Source organism: Polypterus senegalus, chromosome 12, assembly GCF_016835505.1.
Source record: "Polypterus senegalus isolate Bchr_013 chromosome 12, ASM1683550v1, whole genome shotgun sequence".
NCBI classification, from domain to species: domain Eukaryota; kingdom Metazoa; phylum Chordata; class Cladistia; order Polypteriformes; family Polypteridae; genus Polypterus; species Polypterus senegalus.
Window position 1 is genome coordinate 53246956 of NC_053165.1, and position 23740 is coordinate 53270695.

Sequence of the window (23740 nt, forward strand, 5' to 3'; positions counted from 1 at the left end):
ACTCACACTCTTGGGTTTTTCTCCCATAACCTAAGAATGATCTGGTTAGGCTAACTGTTAGTGTGACTCTGCAATTGGAGGGGCGTGCGAGTGGGCCCAGTGACAAAACAGTCGGCTAACCAAGGCATCCGTTTCCTGCTTTGGACCCAGTTCAGCTGGTAAAGGTTAACGTGGGTTTGGGAGTGTTACGTTATGTATTGTGATGGAAGGGCACCACATATTTTCAGAAGCATTAGATTTTCTGAGGGTATTAAATTCACATTATTTTGATGGAGATCAATTATAAAAGATGGCAAAACATTAAAATGAATTCTATGCTTAATATCAATTCAGACACTTTTTCAATAATAAGCAGCTAGATTATCGGGCTGATAGAAATAAGGAAAAGGAAATGCACTCTATGATCATGGATGTTCACAGTTGTTTATGTGGTTTTGAAGAGGAAAAAAAAAGTAATTTGAAATACTTCGCCATCTTTATAAACCATCAAAGAAAATGTCTTTAGCTGAATGGCATCCTAAGGCTATTACATCGTTTAGAAAAATCACTCTTTTGTCCAGAATGTAAATAATAGAATGGTCACAACTGAAGCTCAGTGGCAGTGTGACTAATGATATAAAACCAGTCTTGATAACGCAATATATGTTTCACTGTGGTTACAATATATCCATACTAGCCAACCCGCGGCGTACCATACGCCGCATAATCAGGCCGGTTTTTAAATGATTTTTAAGCACAGAGAGAAATTAACATTTCAAAAATCAGTAATGTAATAAATCACCAAGAAAAGCAACATTGTAACAATTCACGGAACGAACCAACACAGAATTGTCCGTGACTGAAAACTGGCAGACCGCCATCACACCTTCTCCTGCCAGACGGACGGATGCGAGTGCACTGCACTCAGGCGCGGAGTGTGGAATGGGAGGAGAGGAGAAGGATGTCCATTCAGCTCCCTCCGTCATGCTAGTCTGCTGATTTCTCGTTCAGTATGCACTGACCGCTCGTGTGCCCACCTCCCACCCGTCACTGGAGTCGTTGTCGTCCTTACACAGTCCAGATGCACCTGTGACTCACGTAGACGTTTCATTGCTCTGTGCGGTTTTGGCTGCTTTTCTATATATAATCCACCAAGACACCCGACCACGGTAGTAACGAGGTGGGAGGGGGGGTGTGTACAAAGGGTAGGGACGCAACCAGTGAGAGTGTATGAGTCGCACTTAGTGGGAATTCCATGGTTTGCAGTCCGAATGGGGTTCAACGGCTTACCCACGCCTCTCTGCGCCTGGTAGACACACGCTCAATCCCATGAATAATTATTTATTGAATGCTAAACACTTCTGGAAAGACACGGTTGTCTAAAACGGGTTGATGTGAGAATACAACAGTAAGTGAATGAAAAGATAGAACTCTGGAGAGAGCAAAATACAACACAATAGTGAACCCGCAGCATAACAAACGCCGCATAATTATTTATTGATGGTTGAACACTTCTGGAAAGACACAGTTGTCTAAAAAGGGAGGGTTTGAGGATACAACAGAAAGTGAATGAAAAGGTGGAACTCTGGAGAGAGCAACATATAATTGTCCGTGAGTGAAGAAGATGCATGTTTGTCGCGGATGTGAATTGCTGTATGTAGCGTGTAAAACAGTTTGCTATGGTACACGCGGTCATGCGTTGTAACCAAAAACTCGGTTTTTAAAGACTGCTTACTTCATTGTGTTTTAACCTCAGTTGTAAAGTATTGTTTTAAGGATCCCATGGGATACCCCTCACAAACCGTTTCACATGCCGCATATGGCGACTCACCTCCGCAAGAAACATGCCTCTATGAACAGTCAAGGTGGCTCGGAGGTACATGAGGCCTCTACGACAAACGAATATAAATGACGCCGTTGTTTCTGGGTCATCGCGTTCGAGTTGGTGGGCGTGGCTCTGCGAGTTGTCGTCGTATCCAATGGTCTTGGAGTTGGTGGGCGTGGCTCCTCCCTGCGTGCGCCATAGGTGTCTTACTTGTCGGCTTATTGAATCCACGCCCCTTCCGGCGTGCTTTCCATGGGTGTCTTGCCTTAGTGAATTATATATATAGATTTTTAAAGACTAATTGAAATATAGACGTATTAAATTTTTCCCATTTATGGACCCTGCTCAGCTTAGTTGTATGCCATGGGAAATTAAAGACAAGAGTACAGAAAATGCTAAATCACATTTTAATTTTCAAAAGAAATGCAAAAAAAATAATTTGTGATGTTTGACAAACAAGATGAAGCCATTCTGTCCATCAAGCATATTCAGTTACTTGATAGTTAATTTGTACCTAAAAATTGCTGTAAAGCTGTCACATGAGCCATATGACTTACTTGTGTTCATAATTCCCATGAAACTTTCTCTAGAGAAGTGCTTCCTGAATATTAAATGTACTTTTCTTAATTTACCATTTTGTTCTTTATTTTGTTTACAGGTTTAAAGGGTTATTATTGTCACATTTATAGAGTATAGTAAAATTCTGCTGATCAACATTGCCAGTCTCCGGCACCATGTATCATTACCGTAGGATTTAATCACTTTGTAACTGAAGCAATTCAGTCGAACACCTTGGCGGTTTGTAAAACACTGAATTAGATGTAACCATCTGCAAACAAGACTAAAGAGGTTTAATGCTCTGGTCTTCTCAGAGCAGGTTCTTGCCCTTTTCTCCCAGGATGCTGCTGATTGGTCTTCTTTGCACTTCTTCCAGATGCCAGTTTTGTGGTGCGCGAGCAGAAGTGTACACAGTAAGTACTCCCGATGTGGTCTCACCAGCCTGTATACAGTCAGAACATCGCATCCTTTGATTTATATTGGACAATCTCATTGCTATCAGTCTTTTTTCATCTATATATTGCCTCAAAAATTAAAATGTAATTATTTAAAAAATTATGGTTAGTTGTTTACTGTTGACTGATGTTGTTTTCTTTGTTTAGCGTGTACATAAAATGAGCTTTTCCTCCTATTGATATATTAATTTTATAACTTGCTCATACAGTTTAAGGTGTGAAGGTGCTAGGGCCTTTGCCGGTAGCAAAGCACCGGGCGAGGCAGGTGCCCATCTTGGACAGGACTCCAGTCAATCAGTCACACTCATACCAGGGACAATTTAGGGTCCCCATTTAAGACAGCATTCAGGTCTTTGGAAAATGTGAGGGGGACCAGAGTACCTGGATAAAAGCCCACACAGACAGGACAAGAAAAGCATGCAGACTTCCAACAGACCTCAACCAGGTCAGGATTCAAACTTAAGGCTCTAGAGCTATGAGAGTGAATCGACAACAAGAGAGAAAAAAAACAAAAATGTCACACATGCACATCAGTGGCTCACTCTCCAGACTCGTCGGAGGTATACACTACCAGCCTAGGTGGAGAGGGGACACTGGAGCCAATTATGCCCTCTTCTGTTCCCTCCACAGTACTGAGAACACAAACAGTGAGGGGATTTGACTCCACACCTTCCAGGCCCACAGCTCTAAATCCCGAGGATACCAGGAGGCATCATCTGTGAAAAGAGCACACCGCAGGATGGAGGTCCAAACTACTGACTGATCACGAAAGCCACTCAAGGCTTCAATGGCAGGTTTTGATTTTGGAAGCCTTTTGTTCCATTTTGCTCCACAGAGCACATATTTTGTTCATTAGTTTTCCTTTTGTTTAAACAGGAATGACCGGATTGGCGCCCTCACATTTCTCCTTTGCACTACACTACATAAACACTACGAGCCTGGAAGAAGATTCACATGAACATGGTTAGACATTTACATTTACTGTGCAGCCCAAAATGCAAAAAAACAAATGACCAAAATCAGTTTGTTGCTTGATTCTGGTTTCAAGAATCTCTGGGTGGATGAGAACTGGCCCAGACAGCATTCGTTCCTAAGCAATACTGAGGGTTGGGTGACATCAGCATGTTTCTTTAGTTATCACAAAGACAAAACATGGCTCTCTTGTAAAATCCTGAGGTGACCGGGGGCCTGTTACCACTTTGCCTGTATTTGTCCATATGAGGCCTTGCCTTCATCTAAACAGAGGAACAAAATCTTCACACCGACAGAAAAAAAAACCTTCAGTAAAGATAATTAAAAAGCTTCACCAGGTAGCCATACATTACATGGCAGTTTAACAACCTAAACAGGAGAAAAGAGTGAAGGCTTTTACTTCATAAACTTTTTTTCCAAGTCAAATACAAAAGTGTTATATAACAGCACTGATATTTAGAATTCAGTCACAACAGGTGTTTTCTGCGCTTTGATTTGCATGCATCAGCAATCCATTATCAGGTAGATTAATGGATGGAGTCCACCCTGACCGCATCGGGTGTACAGCTGAAACCAACAATGCCGGGCACTCCAGTTCACCATAGGGTCCACACACACACACACACAGACTGATAAGTGGACATTTTAGAACTGTCAGTTAACCAAACTTTTCCATCTTTGGGATGTAAAAGGAAGTACATTACGATCATTGGACGCTAAGTTACTCACTGTACCTAAATAAAGGTTAGTAACTATGAGTGGCAGAGCTTTCAGAGTGATAGCCCCTAAAATTTGGAATTCTCTCCCTCTTTTAGCCTTTGCAAGGAAAAATCTATTATTAATTTCGAACTTCTGTTAAAAGCACATCTTTTCAATGAGTATTATTCTTTTTCATGTATGTAATTTCTACTGTCTTGTTATTGTGTGTATTGAATTGTAAAGTGTCCCTTAGTGTATGAATAATGCTACATAAATAAAACTTAATAATAATATTATTATCTCGACAAAAACTGATACATATATAAGAAGAACAAACCCAAAGATTTCAGACAATGACTGGGCTACAACTTAACCCAGGACTCTGCGGCACTGATGCAGTATTGCTGACCTCTACACTCAAATCACATTCTGCAAGCGCAGCTACGAAGAATTCTACAAGGGGCACTACTGCGCCAAACACACTATAGGAGCAAAGCCTGCCCCTGTACTTTGACCTGCAATACACATCACACTTAAGGCTGCAGAACGAAAGCTGTTCAAGGAAAAACACTGGCATTTGATTCAAGTCTTCAAATGCTTTTAGAGAGTTCAGCTTTACAAAAGTTCACTTTATTTCCAAACGAAAGAAACAAAACTTGAAGACTGCCATCCTAAACAAATACATTACTTTCAGACTACATATTACGGCATATTATTCATCAAGCATGCAAAGTTTGTAAGGTCTACTTAAAAATCTGAAACGTTAAAAAAAGTTACAAAAGGAGTGATTGGCCTCACTTGTAAGGTAAGACAAAATTACCTGCAAGAACGAGTCAGAAGTAAGATGAAGTGAGATTACCTGCACCACCAATGCACGATTAATCAACACAAATGTCAGACTGCAGAAGAGACGAGTATGAGTCACTGCTAAACTGACGCAGGGAACACAATATAGGTTACCTACTTAAGAGACACTAGCGGCAGCAGGGGACACTCCAACAGGAGAATCACTCATAAGATGCAGAACGAAACTGCCGGCAGCAAAATTAGCCAATCAAATGAGACACAAATGACAATGTCCTGTTAAGGAAGTCATGGACAGGGAACACAATCCACATTCTCAGAAACACATACATTACCTGGTGGTGCGGTTTTAGACAGAAGGAATTTGAACTGCACTTTCCTTTGGATCTGGTGAAATCGAAAAGGGTCAAATATATATTCAGACTCACAGCAGGCAAACCTGTCTTTCAGCTTCTCACCTTCTGAAAGACCTTCAAGGAACAAGACACAGTCAAAGCACTTATTTTAAAAAATTTAGAGCACACTGCATGGCACACACACACATGGCCCCTGAGTAAAACAGCATATTGTACCTCACCATGCAAATAAATCACATCTGACTCAAATTGCCCAGGTGAAGAAAGAGACCATCATAACAAGGGTATTAACTCTTAAAGAAAAATAGTCACACCCATGGAAATTACTTCCATTTTAAGTGGGGGTGGGGAGTGGGGAAGGACTTCACAAACAACAAGGATACCTCATCAGTGTACTACAGCCATTTTTAAAAGGGCATCAACAGTTAACCACAGTGGTGTTTGGGAGTGAGTGTTTTCAAACTTGAGTAATGTTCACCTCTAGATTGTTTCAAATCATGTCCTCTCATAAGGCCAAAATGCGTACAGCTGGGTTAACTGAGGAGTCTTTACTGGCCATTGGCAACTATAAATTAGTACACAATGGAAGGGTCAGGGCTGGCAAAACAATGGTACAGACACAAGCTCCATTTCACCACAATACTTTGCAATAGACATAACTCTAAGAATGAATGGATTGTTCATAGCAGTGGACGACATGTGCTTGCTTACCCCAGTGACATAGATAAGCTAGAGAAGCAACTCTGAGATGACAAAGCAGAAGTGAAGCATCAGTTTGTCACTGTGAAAACCTGAGCAGGTAAAACAATGCAGAATAACAAAGCAGGAAGCCAATTTCAATTATTTACAAAGTGTTAACCACTAAAAAAATGGAAGGCAGTGTGTCTTAGTGGCTAAGGCTTTGGACTTCAGACCCTAAGGTTCTTGGTTCAAATCGCACTACTGACACTGTATGACCATGAGCAAGCCACTTCATCTGACTGGGCTCCAACTGAAAAAAAAAGAAATGTAAACATTTGAAATGTTTAAATCACCTTGTGTGAAAGCCAAACAAGTGAATGGATAAACTTAACAAAATATATATAAATAAATGTACAGTACATGTGTGTGTTTGTAAATGCTACCCCCTACAGATATCATGCCAGGAATTCAACATATACTTCATCTCTAGACGTCCCATCTGCCTATTCATTAACACCACCAAACTATAAGCAAGTAATCAGTCATCCCAAAAACCCGGAAAATTTAAAGCAATCGATTCTTCTGACTAAAAAGTAAAAAAGTTCCATAGTTTGTCAAAAATGCAAACATGAAGAAACTGTCCTTCGTAATTAAAAAAAAATATTTCCCTGTCTGAAAACAAACGCTGAATAAAAGACTTGAAGCGGAGACAACATACCAGGTCCACACGCGACACGTCAAAGTCAACCAAGGAACCGGCGGAGCGGTGCTGATCGCACCTGTGCGGACAGAGGGCAAAGCCCGCATCCCTCCAGACACCGTGGACAAAGTCGCCTTTGTTACAAGCAAAAATCGGGGGGCGTGGGGCTGACACGTATCCCTACTCTTTGCCGAGGTGGCGCACAGAGAAGGTTCTTCAGTTCAAAATACACTCCTCCCGCGATCCCCACCAGGCCGAGCCCGCCAAGTTCCTAGTCCCTCTGGTTCAAGTTCGGGGCGACGAGACGATCGCTGACGTGAACGACAAAATTAAATATTTACAGTTTCATAAAACTCACCTTCTGATCTTTAAAAGTAGAGGTAGTTGTAAGCAGCAGCGAGGGACTCCGTTGGTCCCGGCTAGACTTACTGTCTCCTTCTAGCTCCCTGCACACCGACTTTCTTCGCAGTTAATTGTTTAAGGAAGTACAGCGAGGCGGAATGCTAGTAGAGAGCTGCGATGGGGGCGGGAGAGGAGGGGGAGCAGCTTACTCGCAGAGGCGGAGCGTAGAGGAGCCGATTTGGGGCGGAGCATCATCGCCAGGTGCTCAATTGGCGCGTTACAAACAGCTACATACCGCACCTGGAGAGGGAGGAGTCGTTTAGCGAAGGGGGTTGGTTTGCTTGCTCTTCGTGGGGCCTAAAGAAGCGGTTGAGTGTGACAGTCTGAAGTTGTGAGTTTCATCGAAAGTATATAGAAACTGTATTTATAACATGTAGTTCTATGTAAAGCTCCCAGATGCCTAAATTTTTCTCATAGATGTACATTTGTAATATGAAACAGCTGTTATTGGTACTTTACAAGTGAAAATCCTTAAACAGTCTTTGTTAAAGTGTTAATGTTAAGCTAATAAAATTCGTACGTGTAGAATGCAATATCATCGATGCGATCGATGCGTGTCACATAGAGGTACTGTATGTACTAATACAATATGCTGTATACTAATGAACGTAACTTAACCTGACCCACAGACTACCTATAAAGAAATATTCAAGCGGAGATCATTTTAAAAATCTGTTTTTTTTAAATATTCATACAAGAATCCAGTCTTAGTACTTGCAATAAACTAGAACCTCCCGACGCTAGCAGGCTACTATGACAACTATGGCAAAGTTATAATAAATTTACAAGACTCCTCCCATCCCATACCACCAGTTTGTCTAAATCCTGCTACAAGTTAAATGCAAAATGTCACACCTTGTATGGCTCAGCATTGGTAGAGGAGTTCAAGAAGATTCCCTTAAATCACTGTATTTTAATGGTTTCCTCATTCTTCACAATGAGCCTCTCTAGACTGTTCATATATATATATATATATATATATTATATATGTGTGTGTGTGTAAAGTTTGACAGCAGACTGCGTAAATTTGATTGTTATCTTAATAATCGCGCATAACCCTACCAGAAGTATTTCAGATTGGGCAGTTACCCGTATCGGCTTCACTCTTAAAACCAATGGTCCCAGAAGAGCATTTTGCTGAGCTGTGTCGTTCTGTGTAGAACCATTGCTTGATAAAGAGACATTTAATTCTGGGAAGGGCTGTTTGCGTATGAAATTGGTTATTTAGACTTAACAAGCGGACAAACCAGAAATATTATAATGTACGCTAGGCTACCTAGCAGGATGTTAACAGGTCAAGAAAACCTGAACTTAGTCAGAGTTATTGCAGGTTTCCTTTTTAAATCTAGAGTCCCTTAATATTTTATCATCATCATGGTTATTTATGGAATATGTTACAGATCTAAATAAATAAAAGTTATATCTAAAAAAACATTACGTGGATGATTTTCGCGTGAAATAAAAATGGTTCCCCACTATGGCATCGCTCTGAAGAACCACTTTGCCACCTTTATTTTTAAGAATATATAGGAGAGGTCCTGACCAGTAAGTTTATGTTGTTAAATACACGAGCAGTTGTTTTTATTCCACAGGAGGCGCAATCAACATGAACAGAAAAAGTTTCGATTATTCATCATATATATATATTATTTACTTACTGGCACAACTTCACTTCTGAGAAACATTACTTAAATATATGACTGACTCATCGGTCCGCGTTAGTGTTATATCATTGAATGTCAATACCACTGATATTCGTAGCTCAGTGACTCTTCATAACGTCCATTCACTTATCGCCATTTATTTTTCATGATTGTGTATTGTATCGATAAATTATTGTTTTAGTTTAGGTTATTATTTATATGTGGTGTGGCTGTGTCGCCAGTCTATTCAGGGATTCTTCCTTCCTGCCTTATGTCCAGTGTTAAAGGGACAGGCTCCAACCCACCTCAAAACTGGAAGTGATTATCGGGACCGGTGAATTTTGTCTGAATTATCTTCTTGTGAGCTGTTTGTTTTGCGTTATTGTTACCTCGCTTTCTGATAGAGCTCATGGTCAAAACGGCCAAGTATTAACTTATCAGTATTCATTCTTTTAAATTTAAATTTACGAGGGACGTCCGCACTTTTATATTTTCGTAGCGACTGGGCATTAAAAAGCAGGTACGACGCTGGGAAAATTGCATCGCAAACTAAGATGACTATGTTGAAAAGAGATGTAGTTTGTTTTTGAAATTCTTAATAAATAGTGTTTGAAAAGTGCGTAGACTTTTTAAACGTCCCTCGTACATTCCCTTTTTTTTAACCCAGTACAAACTAATTTTTGCTTGACGGTTATCTAATTATCACATAATACAAGTCGGTATTTTTAACCGATGTAGTGTAATTGTCCTATTGAGCAATTTGTGCCGATAACAAGAGTGTTTACCTAAAATCGATAATTTTTTTCCAAACCTATGTTTTACACGAATAATTGCATTTTATTAGCTTACAGTCCCCCTGTTTTCAAAAAGTTTATGGTTTACTTGCAGCCACATGTCAAAGAGACATATAGCGCTTATAATCTAAATTTTAAATGTCTGTACAACTTTGGGTATGATGTTCGTCTGACATAACTTGCGAACTCTGCATTTCACACACAATATGATTTCTGTGGACACTGCAAACACCCGACCTCTCTGTTTATCAGCTAATTAAATCATCATTATCTGTAGACAAGAATCCAATACAAATGAGAAACTCCCGTAGAGTTAAACATTACCAAAACATTAATCTCTTTCCTTTGGTGAATACTGTTGGCAAAGACTTGTCTTCGGAACAAGGACTAAACTGATAACAAAAAAAAACTGGGATATTCCACTTGTCCTAACGTCTGTATCTGAACTCAGCATGTGACAGGATTCCCGAAAGACTGTGGACAAACAGGTTTGTGGTCTTGTGAAATCCTAGACTTGATCACGTGAGGTTCAAAAATGAGCGAGATGAGACGACCTTGCAGTTTCAATATATTTGTTTTCCTAGATTTTCTATAGTATACCGCTTATGTATTTATTTATTTCATAAATTGCGTATATAAGGTTCGATGTCCAATATCATGCTGTTTGGTTTCTTAGTGACTATACACATTATAGGTGTGCTGTGATAGATTGTTGTACACCTCGTTTCCTGTCTGATGGCATCGAAACAGGCGCCAGCTTCTTCATTGATTTCATTTTTAACATTCATCTTTTTCTGACACTGATTCTTATCTGTCGCATTTTTGACAATTATTCTTGCCTGAAGACACTCTGCATGGAGGGGAGCGAATATTAGGTACAGTAGGTGGCATAGGATCAGATAACATGGAATCCACGCAACTGGGAATCCACGCAGCACCGCCCACTGTCTCACCTCACATTGTAAAGTTCATTGTCTAAAGTTTTCCCCAAATTGGAGAAAATTATGTGTGACATACAAGGACATGCTTTGAAAAGACACTCCCACAAAGAGGGGGTATGTCCTGAAGAATACATACATTGAAGGATGTCTGTTTGCTGTTTATTGTCAAAATTCTGTTGTGAAATCCTGTTAGGGTGTAAGCAGTGTACCCTATAGTGACTTAGCAAGTGGATTGTAAGAAGTGGATTACTGGCTTATTCCCAGCCACTGACTTGTCCCATGACTAGGAAGGAATTTACCTGCCTTCACACATATTGATAAACTAAATGTGAAGCTCTGGACTTGTTAATCCCCTTATACTGCTAGTCAGTACAGACTGTATATAGATTGGTAGATTTACACGATGCTTTTCTAAACACTCAAAATGCTTTACATAGACAGTGGGAAGGAGATTCAATAACCACTAATGTTTTGCCTCCACCTGATTGATTCAATGGTAGCCATTCTTGTGCCAGTATGCTCACTGCACATTTGCCATTAGGAAGTGAAGGGGTGAGAGAAATAGTTAGCTTAGAGGCAGGGTATGATTAGGGGGCCAGGATGACCAGGCTGTGGTGGGCGGTTTAGCCAGGACATTGGGATACACCCTGCTCAGGAATGTTGTATGACCACAGAGAGTCAGGACCTCAGTTTACAGCTCACTTAATTTCTTATAGCACAGAGTCCCCATCATTGCATTGGGGCATTGGGAGCCATACACAGACCACAGGGTATGTACCCCCTGCTGGCCTCACCAACACCTCATCCAGCAGAAACCCAACCTTTTCCAAGATGATCTCCTATCCAAGTACTTGCCGGACCCAAACATGCGTAGCTTCAGATGAATGACGTGTTCTAAATTGTACGTGCTACGGCTGCTGTAAGGGCAGTATGTTGACCCAATGCATAGCACTGCTGTCTCACAACTCCAGAGTTCTGGTTTCAAAATAATAGCCCAGTAACTCTGTATATGGGTTTTATCTGGGTAGTCTAGTTTAAATCTACTGTCTGTGGTGCATTGATTGACCACCCTGTATTAACTATTTCTGAGTGAATGTGTGTTTGTGAAAGTATCTATGTTATGGCATAGCCTGCCATCCGGGGCTGACACCTGCCTCATGCTCCATTAAAAGGAGAATCCCAGGGCAGGATCACAACTCTTTTAATGCCTTTTGTCCATTTATTTTACAAGTTCAGATGTTTGGCTGATGAAAGAAATACGCATTCCATGGTGTTTTAGGAAAAGTGCTAATCTGACACATACAGATATGCCACTTTTACCTCAGGTACTGTCATTGGCACAGTAGCTTCATCCTTTTCTACTTTAGATATATAGAACTTTATTTGTGCCCTGGGGACATTTTCCTAGATAGATGGATAGATAGATAGATAGATAGATAGATAGATAGATAGATAGATAGATAGATAGATAGATAGATAGATAGATAGATAGATAGATAGACACTTCTGCTGTATAATTTGTATGCCGAAAGTCCTCAGTGTTCATGTGTCAGAGAGAGGATGTGTAGCTTTGCTCATAACGGCACTCAGCTTTGTTTGAATTCTCTCCTTCAGCCCCTCCTACCTCCAGGGGCTCCAGAGTGCATCCTATAACTGAGTTGGCCCTTTTAATCAGCCCGTTGATTCAGTGGGCCTCTCTTGAAGTGATATTACTAGCCAAGCACAGCACAGGGTGCAAAATCACACTGGCCATCACAAAATTATAGAAGAGGTGAAGGATGTCACTGCCCACATTAAAAGAACACAGTCTCCCAATGAAGAAGAGCCTGTTCTAACCTTTCTTATATAGTTCCTCTGTGTTATGTGACGAGTCCAACGAACCGTCTTTGATGTGGACCCCAAAGTACTTGTAGGAGTGGACCATCTGTACATCCACTCCCTGAATAGTGACTGAACATAGAGGTTCTTTGGGTTGCGAAAGTCAATCCTTGGTTTTGCTGATGTTAAGCTGCAGGCAATTCTTTCTGTACAAAGAAACAAAGTATTCCCCCCGACTCCTCTCCTCTGTCTCATCCAATTTATAAATACAACCCGTAAGTGCAGAGTCATCTGAGAATTTCTCCAAGTGACATGACCTGCTGTTATATTTGTACTCTGACGTGTACAGGGTGAAGAGAAAAGCAGATAGGCCTGCTCCTGGTGGTGCTCCAGTATTGCTCACATCCACATCAGAGACATAGTCCTTGAGTCTCACAAACTGTAATATGTCAGACAGATAGTCCATTACCTAGGACTCCATAGGTTCATCTACCTGCATATCTCTGAGTTTACCCTTTAACAGGGATGGATGAATGGTACTGAAGGCACTGTAAAAATCAAAGAACATCGTCCTCACGGTGCTGCCAGCTTTGTTCAGGTGAGAATAAGCCTTGTGGAGCAGATGGATAATTGCATCTTCCATGCCAATTTTTGTCCAATAGGCAAATAGCAGTGTGTCCAGGTGGTCTATCACAAGAAGACTCATAGTCCAGCGCTACCATCTCAAAAGGTCTTCATGATGTGAAACGTGAAGCTCAAAGCATTGGTGAAATCCTACTTAAGACAGAAGAGATCAGAGCACCCAGAAATCACAACATGTGGGTTCCTGCAATGAAATGTAAAGGAGATCTTACAGGTGAAGTATACCCAGAAGTCACAAGGGCAAACTGCGCATTAGTAGGTTTGTAGGACATCCCTAAACAGGGGTGATGGATTCAGAAATGTGGCTCATGTAGGAGTTATAAAGCTAATAACTGCTGGTGATTAGGTCAGTTAAGAGAATATAGGAGGGCTTACTGTTGAAAAAGACATCTTAGAAGGAGAGAAAGAGAAAATAAGGGGAGATGAAGGCAACACATGTGGTCTTTTTGTGTGAATTACATTAAGCAAGAAGCTAACCACCCAACACTCACACCCCACCATCCACCCTGCCAGTAGTTAGGGATGTATAATGTTCTTTTGTGTAGCGCAGAGGCCAAAGATAAAAACATCCAAAGGTTAAAAGGAAACTATGCTACGTAGGCAGAGTTTAGCCTACATTTGAGAAGATTTTACTCTTTGAGTTAAACAGCATGTGCTATTTGATACATTGCACTTCTATAATACAGTTGCTGTTGTTTTATACATTGAATGTTTCATTAAAGTATTTTCTCTTCAAGGGAAAAATGGCAAGTTTAAATTAGGTTTTCTTAAAAGCAGTTAGGAAGATGCAATATTTTACAGACTCTAATTCCAGTATCATTGCTACATAGGGCAATAAAAGCCCACCAGAATGAGATTTTCTAATTTCTGTCTACCTTCCACCATTTATCTTAGTGGTTGCTAATTGTCATGTTGTGGCAGAATATCTTTGCATTTCACAATGCCCATTTAGCCAATGTCCCTCATTCAGCAGCTTTGAAGTCTAAAATTATCTTCTTCTCATTTATAGTCCCGCTGAGGAGTCGAAGAATGTTTAGTCACAGGCACATGACTTGACACGCCCACTGCCTGGAGTTTTGTATTGAAGGGGATCTCTCCTGTTTTGACATGCCGTACAGTTCTGGGAGGTAGCTGACCTTTTTGCCAGCTACTTGTCGTGTATGTAATGGTGAACACCACGTCATACTTTCCTTAAGATAAGCAGGCAATCTCAGAAACAATAGAAGTAGCAGTAGCACATAGTAACTTTACTTCCTTGTGAAGTCAGCATTTACCTTAAATACCTGCCAAGAAAAGCCAAGTATCGTGAGCAGCACTGCCCCACACCCTCTAAGTAAAGGCAGGTGTTACTTATTCTGTAAGAGACCAAATATAGCTGAAAAAACGCACGATACTCCATGTCAAGTATAGCTACAATAAGCACTTCAATGTTACAGAGAAACTTGGGACTGCAGAAGCTTTTTCCTGGAAAACGTTCTTAACCTTTACATCTAGGCCACATGACACAGGCACACCTGTGGATATACAGTGCTGTGAAAAACTATTTGCCCCCTTCCTGATTTCTTATTCTTTTGCATGTTTGTCACACAAAATGTTTCTGATCATCAAACACATTTAACCATTAGTCAAATATAACACAAGTAAACACAAAATGCAGTTTTTAAATGATGGTTTTAATTATTTAGGGAGAAAAAAAATCCAAACCTACATGGCCCTGTGTGAAAAAGTAATTACCCCCTTGTTAAAAAATAACCTAACTGTGGTGTATCACACCTGAGTTCAATTTCCGTAGCCACCCCCAGGCCTGATTACTGCCACACCTGTTTCAATCAAGAAATCACTTAAATAAGCGCTGTCTGACACAGAGAAGTAGACCAAAAGCACCTCAAAAGCTAGACATCATACCAAGATCCAAAGAAATTCAGGAACAAATGAGAACAGAAGTAATTGAGATCTATCAGTCTGGTAAAGGTTATAAAGCCATTTCTAAAGTTTTGGGACTCCAGCGAACCACAGTGAGAGCCATTATCCACAAATGGCAAAAACATGGAACAGTGGTGAACCTTCCCAGGAGTGGCCGGCCGACCAAAATTACCTCAAGAGCGCAGAGGCGACTCATCCGAGAGGTCACAAAAGACCCCAGGACAACGTCTAAAGAACTGCAGGCCTCACTTGCCTCAATTAAGGTCAGTGTTCACGTCTCCACCATAAGAAAGAGACTGGGCAAAAATGGCCTGCATGGCAGATTTCCAAGACGCAAACCTCTGTTAAGCAAAAAGAACATTAGGGCTTGTCTCAATTTTGCTAAGAAACATCTCAGTGATTGCCGAAACTTTATTGAAAGTACCTTGTGGACTAATGAGACAAAAGTTGAACTTTTTGGAAGGCAACTGTCCCGTTACATCTGGCGTAAAAGGAACACAGCATTTCAGAAAAAGAACATCATACCAACAGTAAAATATGGTGGTGGTAGTGTGATGGTCTGGGGTTGTTTTGCTGCTTCAGGACCTGGAAGGCTTGCTGTGATAGATGGAACCATGAATTCTACTGTCTACCAAAAAATCCTGAAGGAGAATGTCCGGCCATCTGTTCGTCAACTCAAGCTGAAGCGATCTTGGGTGCTGCAACAGGACAATGACCCAAAACACACCAGCAAATCCACCTCTGAATGGCTGAAGAAAAACAAAATAAAGACTTTGGAGTGGCCTAGTCCTGACCTGAATCCAATTGAGATGCTATGGCATGACCTTAAAAAGGCAGTTCATGCTAGAAAACCCTCAAATAAAGCTGAATTACAACAATTCTGCAAAGATGAGTGGGCCAAAATTCCTCCAGAGCGCTGTAAAAGACTCATTGCAAGTTATCGCAAATGCTTGATTGCAGTTATTGCTGCTAAGGGTGGCCCAACCAGTTGTTAGGTTCAGGGGGCAATTACTTTTTCACACAGGGCCATGTAGGTTTAGTTTTTTTTTCTCCCTAAATAATAAAAAACATCATTTAAAAACTGCATTTTGTGTTGACTAGTGCTATATTTGACTAATGGTTAAATGTGTTTGATGATCAGAAACATTTTGTGTGACAAACATGCAAAAGAATAAGAAATCAGGAAGGGGGCAAATAGTTTTTCACACCACTGTATTCTTCATCTCGTAGCTAGCTTGGTGTAAGAGCTTTTATAAAAAGAAAGTCCATCACAAAAGATATGACTAATTGAAGAATAAATAGAGAAATAATTTTGACATAAATATAAAGTACAGAAAACCAGCTGCTTCTTTGGAGCAAAGAACATCCCATATTCCTTTGTCTGTCTAGCCACATTCATGTCCACCACCATACTACAGGAAAGCAGCCCTCTTCTCACTCGCTATTGGTCCCCTTCGTACCATTTGACTATTTTCTTTTCTCAAAATGTTGCAATATTTCACCTATATGTGTAATATCATTATGTGAAAAACACTTCCTGCATAGTATGCTATTCTGTTTAGTAAGCTACGGATTTTGGTAAGTAACTCAGATATGTAGTATCTATTATATTTAATTTACCACATACCTCTAGAGCATAGTAAATAAGGATTTATTGTAGTTTATTTTGATATTTTATGTTCTATTTTACTTTATACTTAATGTTACATGTGCCTTTGTTTATCCATACAGTTATAACATAAGTGATTTCCTTTCAGATTAATAAAGTATTCTGATACTGATTTTTCCTACTCTCCTCCAGACTTAACCCTAACCCTAATCCGAAGCCTAACCCCCAGTGAAGAGAAAATTTGTAAATCTCACCTTTTAATCACTTCTCACTTAGACTAGGGACCACCTCCAGGATCATGGCTGGCCTTCATTTTGTTCCATGGCTGTCAGCTTAGAACTGCCTGTAACGATGACTGGTGTGCTTGGAGCCTTGAGCCTTCAATTGCCCATCTAGGGATGAATCTTCACATAACTTCTCAGCTGCCTGCCCTCTCTCATGGACAGTATGGTCCCACACTTCCAGTCCTGGGACATTTAGCCCTTTTGTGGCAAGGGGGAGTTTGCTCCTTGGTCTTACTTTCTCCCTTCCACTTACACTGGTATTCTTCCCTGTTGTCCATCTTCATCACATATGTACGGATTCCCACCTCTTAAATGCCCTTTTGTTTCCACACTGACGTACCTTTCCTGCTGCTGCCAGTGTTATTTTCTCTCTACATTGGAGACTGTTTGCTGACTGACTCTTGCCCTGTGCCAATCTGGTAGTGGCCTTGCCATTTAGGCACCCCTTTAAAATAGATATATTAATAAGAAAAGAAAGAGTTTCTGCAGAAGTGTAAGTGAATAATACAGAACTGTGAATTATTAAATAGCCAGAAAGAGCACACTCTTTGTTTTAGTTTAATAATTAAGGCCCTGTGAATATTCAGCTGATCAGTTTTGCACTCTCTTTATTATAAAGGTAAAGCTGAGATTTGATAAGTTTGGATGAATCCATAGAAAAGGTAGTCTTGTTGGTTAAAAGATCTGCTCTTGTGGTGCTGCAGCTAGCAGTTTTGATTTTTTTCTGCCCTTTAAAGTTCTGCATTCTGAATGTAAAATGTGTTTGAAATTCTCTCTTTCACTCGGTAGAATCAATGTCATATTTTGACACTTGTTCCCACAGTCAAATTCCATGAATGCTTTAAGTAAAACACACATGCACACTTGAGACTCCTTTATACATATGGGGACTTCCCAGACAATTTCAATTTATTTGCATTTCAGATTCCTATGTCTGTCTCAAATCTAATGCCATAAAAGTTGAAGGATGACAAATTGAGTTTAAAAAAAAAGAAAAGAACAGGCACATAAAAAAATAAGAAAAACAGATTTTAAACATAGGGGATGGCCCCAGGTTTTTGGAGAGATTATCTTTGTGAAGGCATGTCTTTAAAAATCTGTCAGCATATTAAAAGCAAAACCTGTCGACCCACACAGACACACGCGCTTACACCTTCATCCCTGGCTTTGACCTTCAGATTGTGCCTGGTGCAATATGCACTGACATAAACACTGGGCTAAAATGTAAAGGCTCACCTGCAGCCTCAACATAAGAGCCTGTGGACCTCTTTATTTATGTGAGCAGCTCTGTCCAGATTAAAGACACTGAAAGACACCCAGGAGTCTGTGCCTGCACTTCTTTGGGTTCTTCAAAGCAACATCTAAATGCAACAGCACAGTCGGTAATGGGTGACCTTTAAAGAAATTGAAACCCTCATTGATACCACCTAGGACTCTGACCACAACAGGTGGCTTTATCAAAAGAATTTTAAAAAAGAATAAAAACATGTTTTCAACTGTCAGTCTAGACATAAATGTTAGCACCTTCTGTAGCTAAAGTTCAAACATTTCAAAAACATTGTTGAATGCTGGTCAGCAATAGAGTACAACTGATGCAGTGGACTCTATTCAATCATTTTGTAGTCCAGATATACTTTCATGTTAAAACAATAATGTGCAATTATACAAAATATCTGAAAAGAGTGAAAAAAGGTTTGATTCTAGCTTCTTTGGCCCCTTTAACTCTTCTTCTTCTTCTTTCGGCTGCTCCTGTTAGGGGTCACCACAGCAGATCATCTTCTTCCATATCTTTCTGTCCTCTGCATCTTGTTCTGTTACACCCATCACCTGCATGTCCTCTATCACCACATCCATAAACTTTCGCTTAGGCCTTCCTCTTTTCCTCTTCCCTGGCAGCTCTATCCTTAGCATCCTTCTCCCAGTATACCGAGCATCTCTCCTCTGCACATGTGCAAACCAACGTAATCTCGCCTCTCTGACTTTGTCTCCCAACCATCCAACTTGAGCTGACCCTCTAATGTACTCATTTCTAATCCTATCCATCCTTGTCACATCCAATGCAAATCTTAGCATCTTTAGCTCTGCCATCTTCAGCTCTGTCTACTGCTTTCTGGTCAGTGCCACCGTCTCCAAACCATATAACATAGCTGGTCTCACTACCGTCCTGTAGACCTTCCCTTTCACTCTTACTGATAGCCGTCTGTCACAAATCACTCCTGACACTCTTCTCTAGCAATTCCACCCTGCCTGCACTCTCTTTTACACCTCTCTTCCACAATCCCCATTTCTCTGTACTGTTGATCACAAGTATTTAAACTCATCCACCTTCACCAACTCTACTCCTTGCATCCTCATTATTCCACTGACCTCCCTCTCATTTAGACACATGTATTCTGTCTTGTTCCTACTGATCTTCATTCCTCTCCTCTCTAGAGCATATCTCCACCTCTCCAGGGTCTCCTCAATGTCATCAATAAACATCACAGTAAATGGGGACTCCTATCTAATCTCGTCTGTCAACCTGTCCATTACCATTGCATATAAGAAAGGGCTCAGAGCTGATCCCTGATGTAACCCCACCTCCAACTTGAATGCATCCATCACTCCTACCGCAGACCTCACCATGGTCACACTTCCCTCGTACATATCCTGTACAACTCTTCCATATTTCTCTGTCACTCCCGACTTCCTCATACAATACCACAGCTCTTCTTGAGGCACCCTGTCATATAATTTCTCCAGGTCCACAAAGATGCAATGCAACTCCTTCTGACCTTCTCTATACCTCCATCAACACCCTCAGAGCAAACATTGCATCTGTGGTGCTCTTTCTTGGCATGAAACCATACTGCTGCTCACTAATCATCACCTTACTTCTTAACCTAGCTTCCACTACTCTTTCCCATAACGTCATGCTGTATCTCATCAATTTTATCCCCCTGTAGTTACAACAGCCCTGCACATCCCCTTATTCTTAAATATTGGCACCTGTACACTTCACCACTCTTCAGGCATCCTCTCACTTTCCAAGATTCCATAAACAAACTGGTTAAAAACTCCACTACCATCTCACTTAAACACATCCATGCTTCCACAGGTATGTAATCTGGACCAACAGCTTTCCCATTCTTCATCCTTTTCATAGTTGTTTTTACTTCCTCCTTGCTAATACATTGCACTTCCTGGTTCACTATTACTACATCATCCAACCTTCTCTCTCTTTCTTTCTCTTCATTCAAAACCTCTCAAAGTACTGTTTCCATTTATTCAACACACTTTCCTTGCTTGTGAGTACATTTCCATCATTATCCTTTATCACCCTAACCTACTGCTCATTTGTTCCAGCTCGGACTCTCTGTCTAGCCAATTGGTACTTTTGTTCTTTTACCCACTTGTGGCTCCTTACTGGTGAAACATAAGCAAGTGGAGTATAGTATGGAATAGGAGAAGTGGAAAAAATTGAAATAAACTAATCCCTCAGCATTGCTCAGGATTGCCCAGGTCACCTAAACCACATGCAGATTGTGACTACAGGTGTCCGCAGTGACCTGCCTATAGAGGCGTCACTTCCTCCAAGTGCACTCTAATACGCCTGTTTCAGATAGCCTGATCGTTCTACTCCCCCACCATGGCCTAGCCACCGTTACAGGGTAAGAAGGCGTGATGGACACCTATAGCATTCTACTTCACCAGTTCCAGACACGGCATTCTCTGCTCTTAATGCAATCACGCTGCCTAATGAGATATTTCACAAGGAGCATTTCTTGTGCAGTTCATACTGAAGCAGTGCGAAAAATACACTGAAGTTCTCAGATAGGTTTTTTTTACCTTAGTCCCATGGTTTCTCGCACTCGTTCCATTCTGCTGTTTCTGTTTAAAATGTTGAAACAAACTGGATTTTCTGCCACATTTAACTGTTACTGTCTTTTTGCAAATTGTCAATTTTACATTAGTTTGACCGACAGTTGATCTTTCATAGCCAAACTAATTCCCGATGATGACTTTGGAACTATACCTCATTCATAAGAGAGGCGCCACCTGTCGAATTCTTTGCAGTGATGTTATGACTGTACACTTGTGGCCAGCTGATAGAACTAAAGTGTATGTTTGACTGTTTAATTGTACCATTCAGTTAAAAATAAATAAATCATGATTTTTATGTTTGAACATTGCTTAAAAACATTAATTCAAATTAAACAATTTAATCAATCCCTAGTGGCACTCCTTCTCTCTCTCACTGGCTCCTGACAGGTCATAACCCTGTCTTGTACCACTGAAGTGCCATCTGTGTTCCTAGGAATCCCTTCTATATTATAGTTCACTATCAAGCCACACATTCTACTGGTTTATGTCTGACAATTTCTTGTGTCTCTAGTCAGCTGTGGTACACACAACAACTGAACCAAAACCATTTCAAAACATTTTCTTTGACCTTTCCTTTGTTTGTGCTGTATTTTGGTTTATTAACTTTAAATGTTGTCTCCTTGACAAAAACACTCGCTGGACAGTAAAAGTGAGTAATGGATTCATACCTGTGGTGAGTGATTCCTTCATCTTAACAGCACAGAATGGAGGGCTCATCTCATTGACCTGTTGAAGGGTTCCTAGATCAAACGTATTGAAGGTAATCCTCAGGAATGGACCCATGTTTGATGGAAACCACCACACTCCTGCAAAAAGAAATACAATAATGTACATGAGCTTGAGAAGGTGAATAGAGGGAAGAGGAAATATGAAGGCTGGGCTGAGGAGAGATGCAACTACACAGTAGCTGCCCAAGAAGGCACACTGCAAGAAGAGCTGGAGACCACAAATGGACTCACTGCTTTTATCACTAAGCACCCCTGTAAACAAGTAGAAGACAATTAACCTTTGAAAAGGGTGCATAGTGTTATCACAGGAAGTGGCATAGGAAAGGGCCAAAGTCGGTCTTCTGCTTCATTTATCTGCAAAGAGGCGATCACTTAAAAAGGGCGAAATACGCACCTGCTGCCTCAGCTCATTCAGTCAAAAGGTGTTTTCTAAAATATTACCAGCAATTATATTTGTACATAATACATATTAGGAATGAATCAACTCAGGGGACACTAAACTAAGAAACTAAAATATTTAGAGGAAAATACCGAACATAGGTCTTTCATAAAATATCTAAATACTCAACAAGCATTAATGATGTACAATAAATGAGGGGCTGGTTTTAATCAGCACTACAAAGGGCCAGGATGATTCCTTACTGAGACAGGCAGTGGGATATTGTGGGTGAGGCACTGGACTTAACATCCAGGCTGCCACTTTAATTCCCACCTCCAACTCACTGTGTGACCCAGGGCACATCCCTTAAAGCCCTGATGCTACTCAACTTTTCCAGTGATTTTCAGTCATACCCTTAATTTAGTTCATCTTGGCGATTCATGGACAGTGTTGTAATTGGGAACATTTAATTGTTGGTTCCACATACAGTATCTTCTTACTTTTCTCTTTCCTACTAAGGTGTAGAAATTATTTATGTAATTGGTTTAATGATGTAAAGTTGTTTTAAATGTCTTTATTTTACATCTTGGCGCAACATAAATTTGTTTTCTCAAGGGCTTTGCCATTTTTAGCAGTATTTGCAAATGGTTGCTACCTTGTCACAGCCAGAAGTAGTGGTGTGCGACATCATCTTTGCAATGGTATAAAGATCAGCATCATGCACTTTCCGGTTGTCCAGGAGTTTGGATAACAAACAACAAATCTTTTGTGGTTGTATGTTTCATGTGAGTGTTTTTTTTTTTAAATTAAAGATATCAAATCTATTGCATCCATTATCATTGTGATTTCTGGTTGGCATAGTAGCCTTAGTTAATTTGAATGTTTTTAACTTGGACAACAGCTCTTCTTGTGTTTGTAGCCATCTAAGGCATCCTCTCACTTTCCAAGATTCCATTGAACAATCTGGTTAAAAACTCCACTGCCATCTCTCCTAAACACCTCCATGATTCCACAGGTATGCCATCTGGACTAACGGCCTTTCCATTGTTCATCCTCTACATAGCTGTCCTTACTTCCTCCTTGCTAATCCGTTGCACGTATCTCCACATCATCCAACCTTCTCTCCCTCTCATTCTCTTCATTCATCAGCCTCTCAAAGTACTCTTTCCATCTGCTCAACACACTCTCCTTGCTTGTGAGTATGTTTCCATCTTTATCCTTTATTACACTAACCTGCTGCAAATCTTTCCCAGCTCGGTCCCTCTGTCTAGCCAATCGGTGCAGGTCCTTTTCTCCCTCCTTATTGTCCAACGTCTCATACATCATACGCCTTTTCTTTAGCCTTCGCCACCTTGCTCTTCACCTTGCGCCTTATCTCCTTGTACTCTTGTTTACTTTTTGCATCTCTCTGACTATCCCACTTCTTCTTTGTCATCCTCTTCCTCTGTATACTCTCCTGTATTTCCTCATTCCACCACCAGGTTTCCTTTTCCTCCTTCCTCTTTCCAGATGTCACACCAAACACCCTTCTTGCTGTCACCTTTACTACATCTGCTGTATTTTCCCAACTTTCTGGTAATTCTTCACTACCACCCAGTGCCTGTCTCACCTTCTCCCTAAACTCAACCTTGCAATCTTCCTTTTTCAACTTCCACCACTTGATCTTTGGCACTGCCCTCACTCT

The 23740-nt window shown here is 40.7% G+C and overlaps 1 protein-coding gene across 4 annotated transcripts in view; it reads right to left on the reverse strand.

The window, feature by feature from the left end:
* Positions 1-7519, reverse strand: part of LOC120540466 (protein kinase C delta type-like) — a 90401-nt gene extending 82882 nt beyond the window's left edge. For 2 of the 4 annotated variants that reach the window (XM_039771306.1, XM_039771303.1), the window contains exon 1: positions 7388-7518. The gene's annotated coding sequence lies outside the window, so the exon portion shown is untranslated. Of the gene's footprint in view, positions 1-7387 lie in introns of all 4 variants that reach the window. The other 2 variants (XM_039771304.1, XM_039771305.1) reach the window with 2 other exon arrangements.
* Between the last annotated feature and the right edge of the window lie 16221 nt (positions 7520-23740).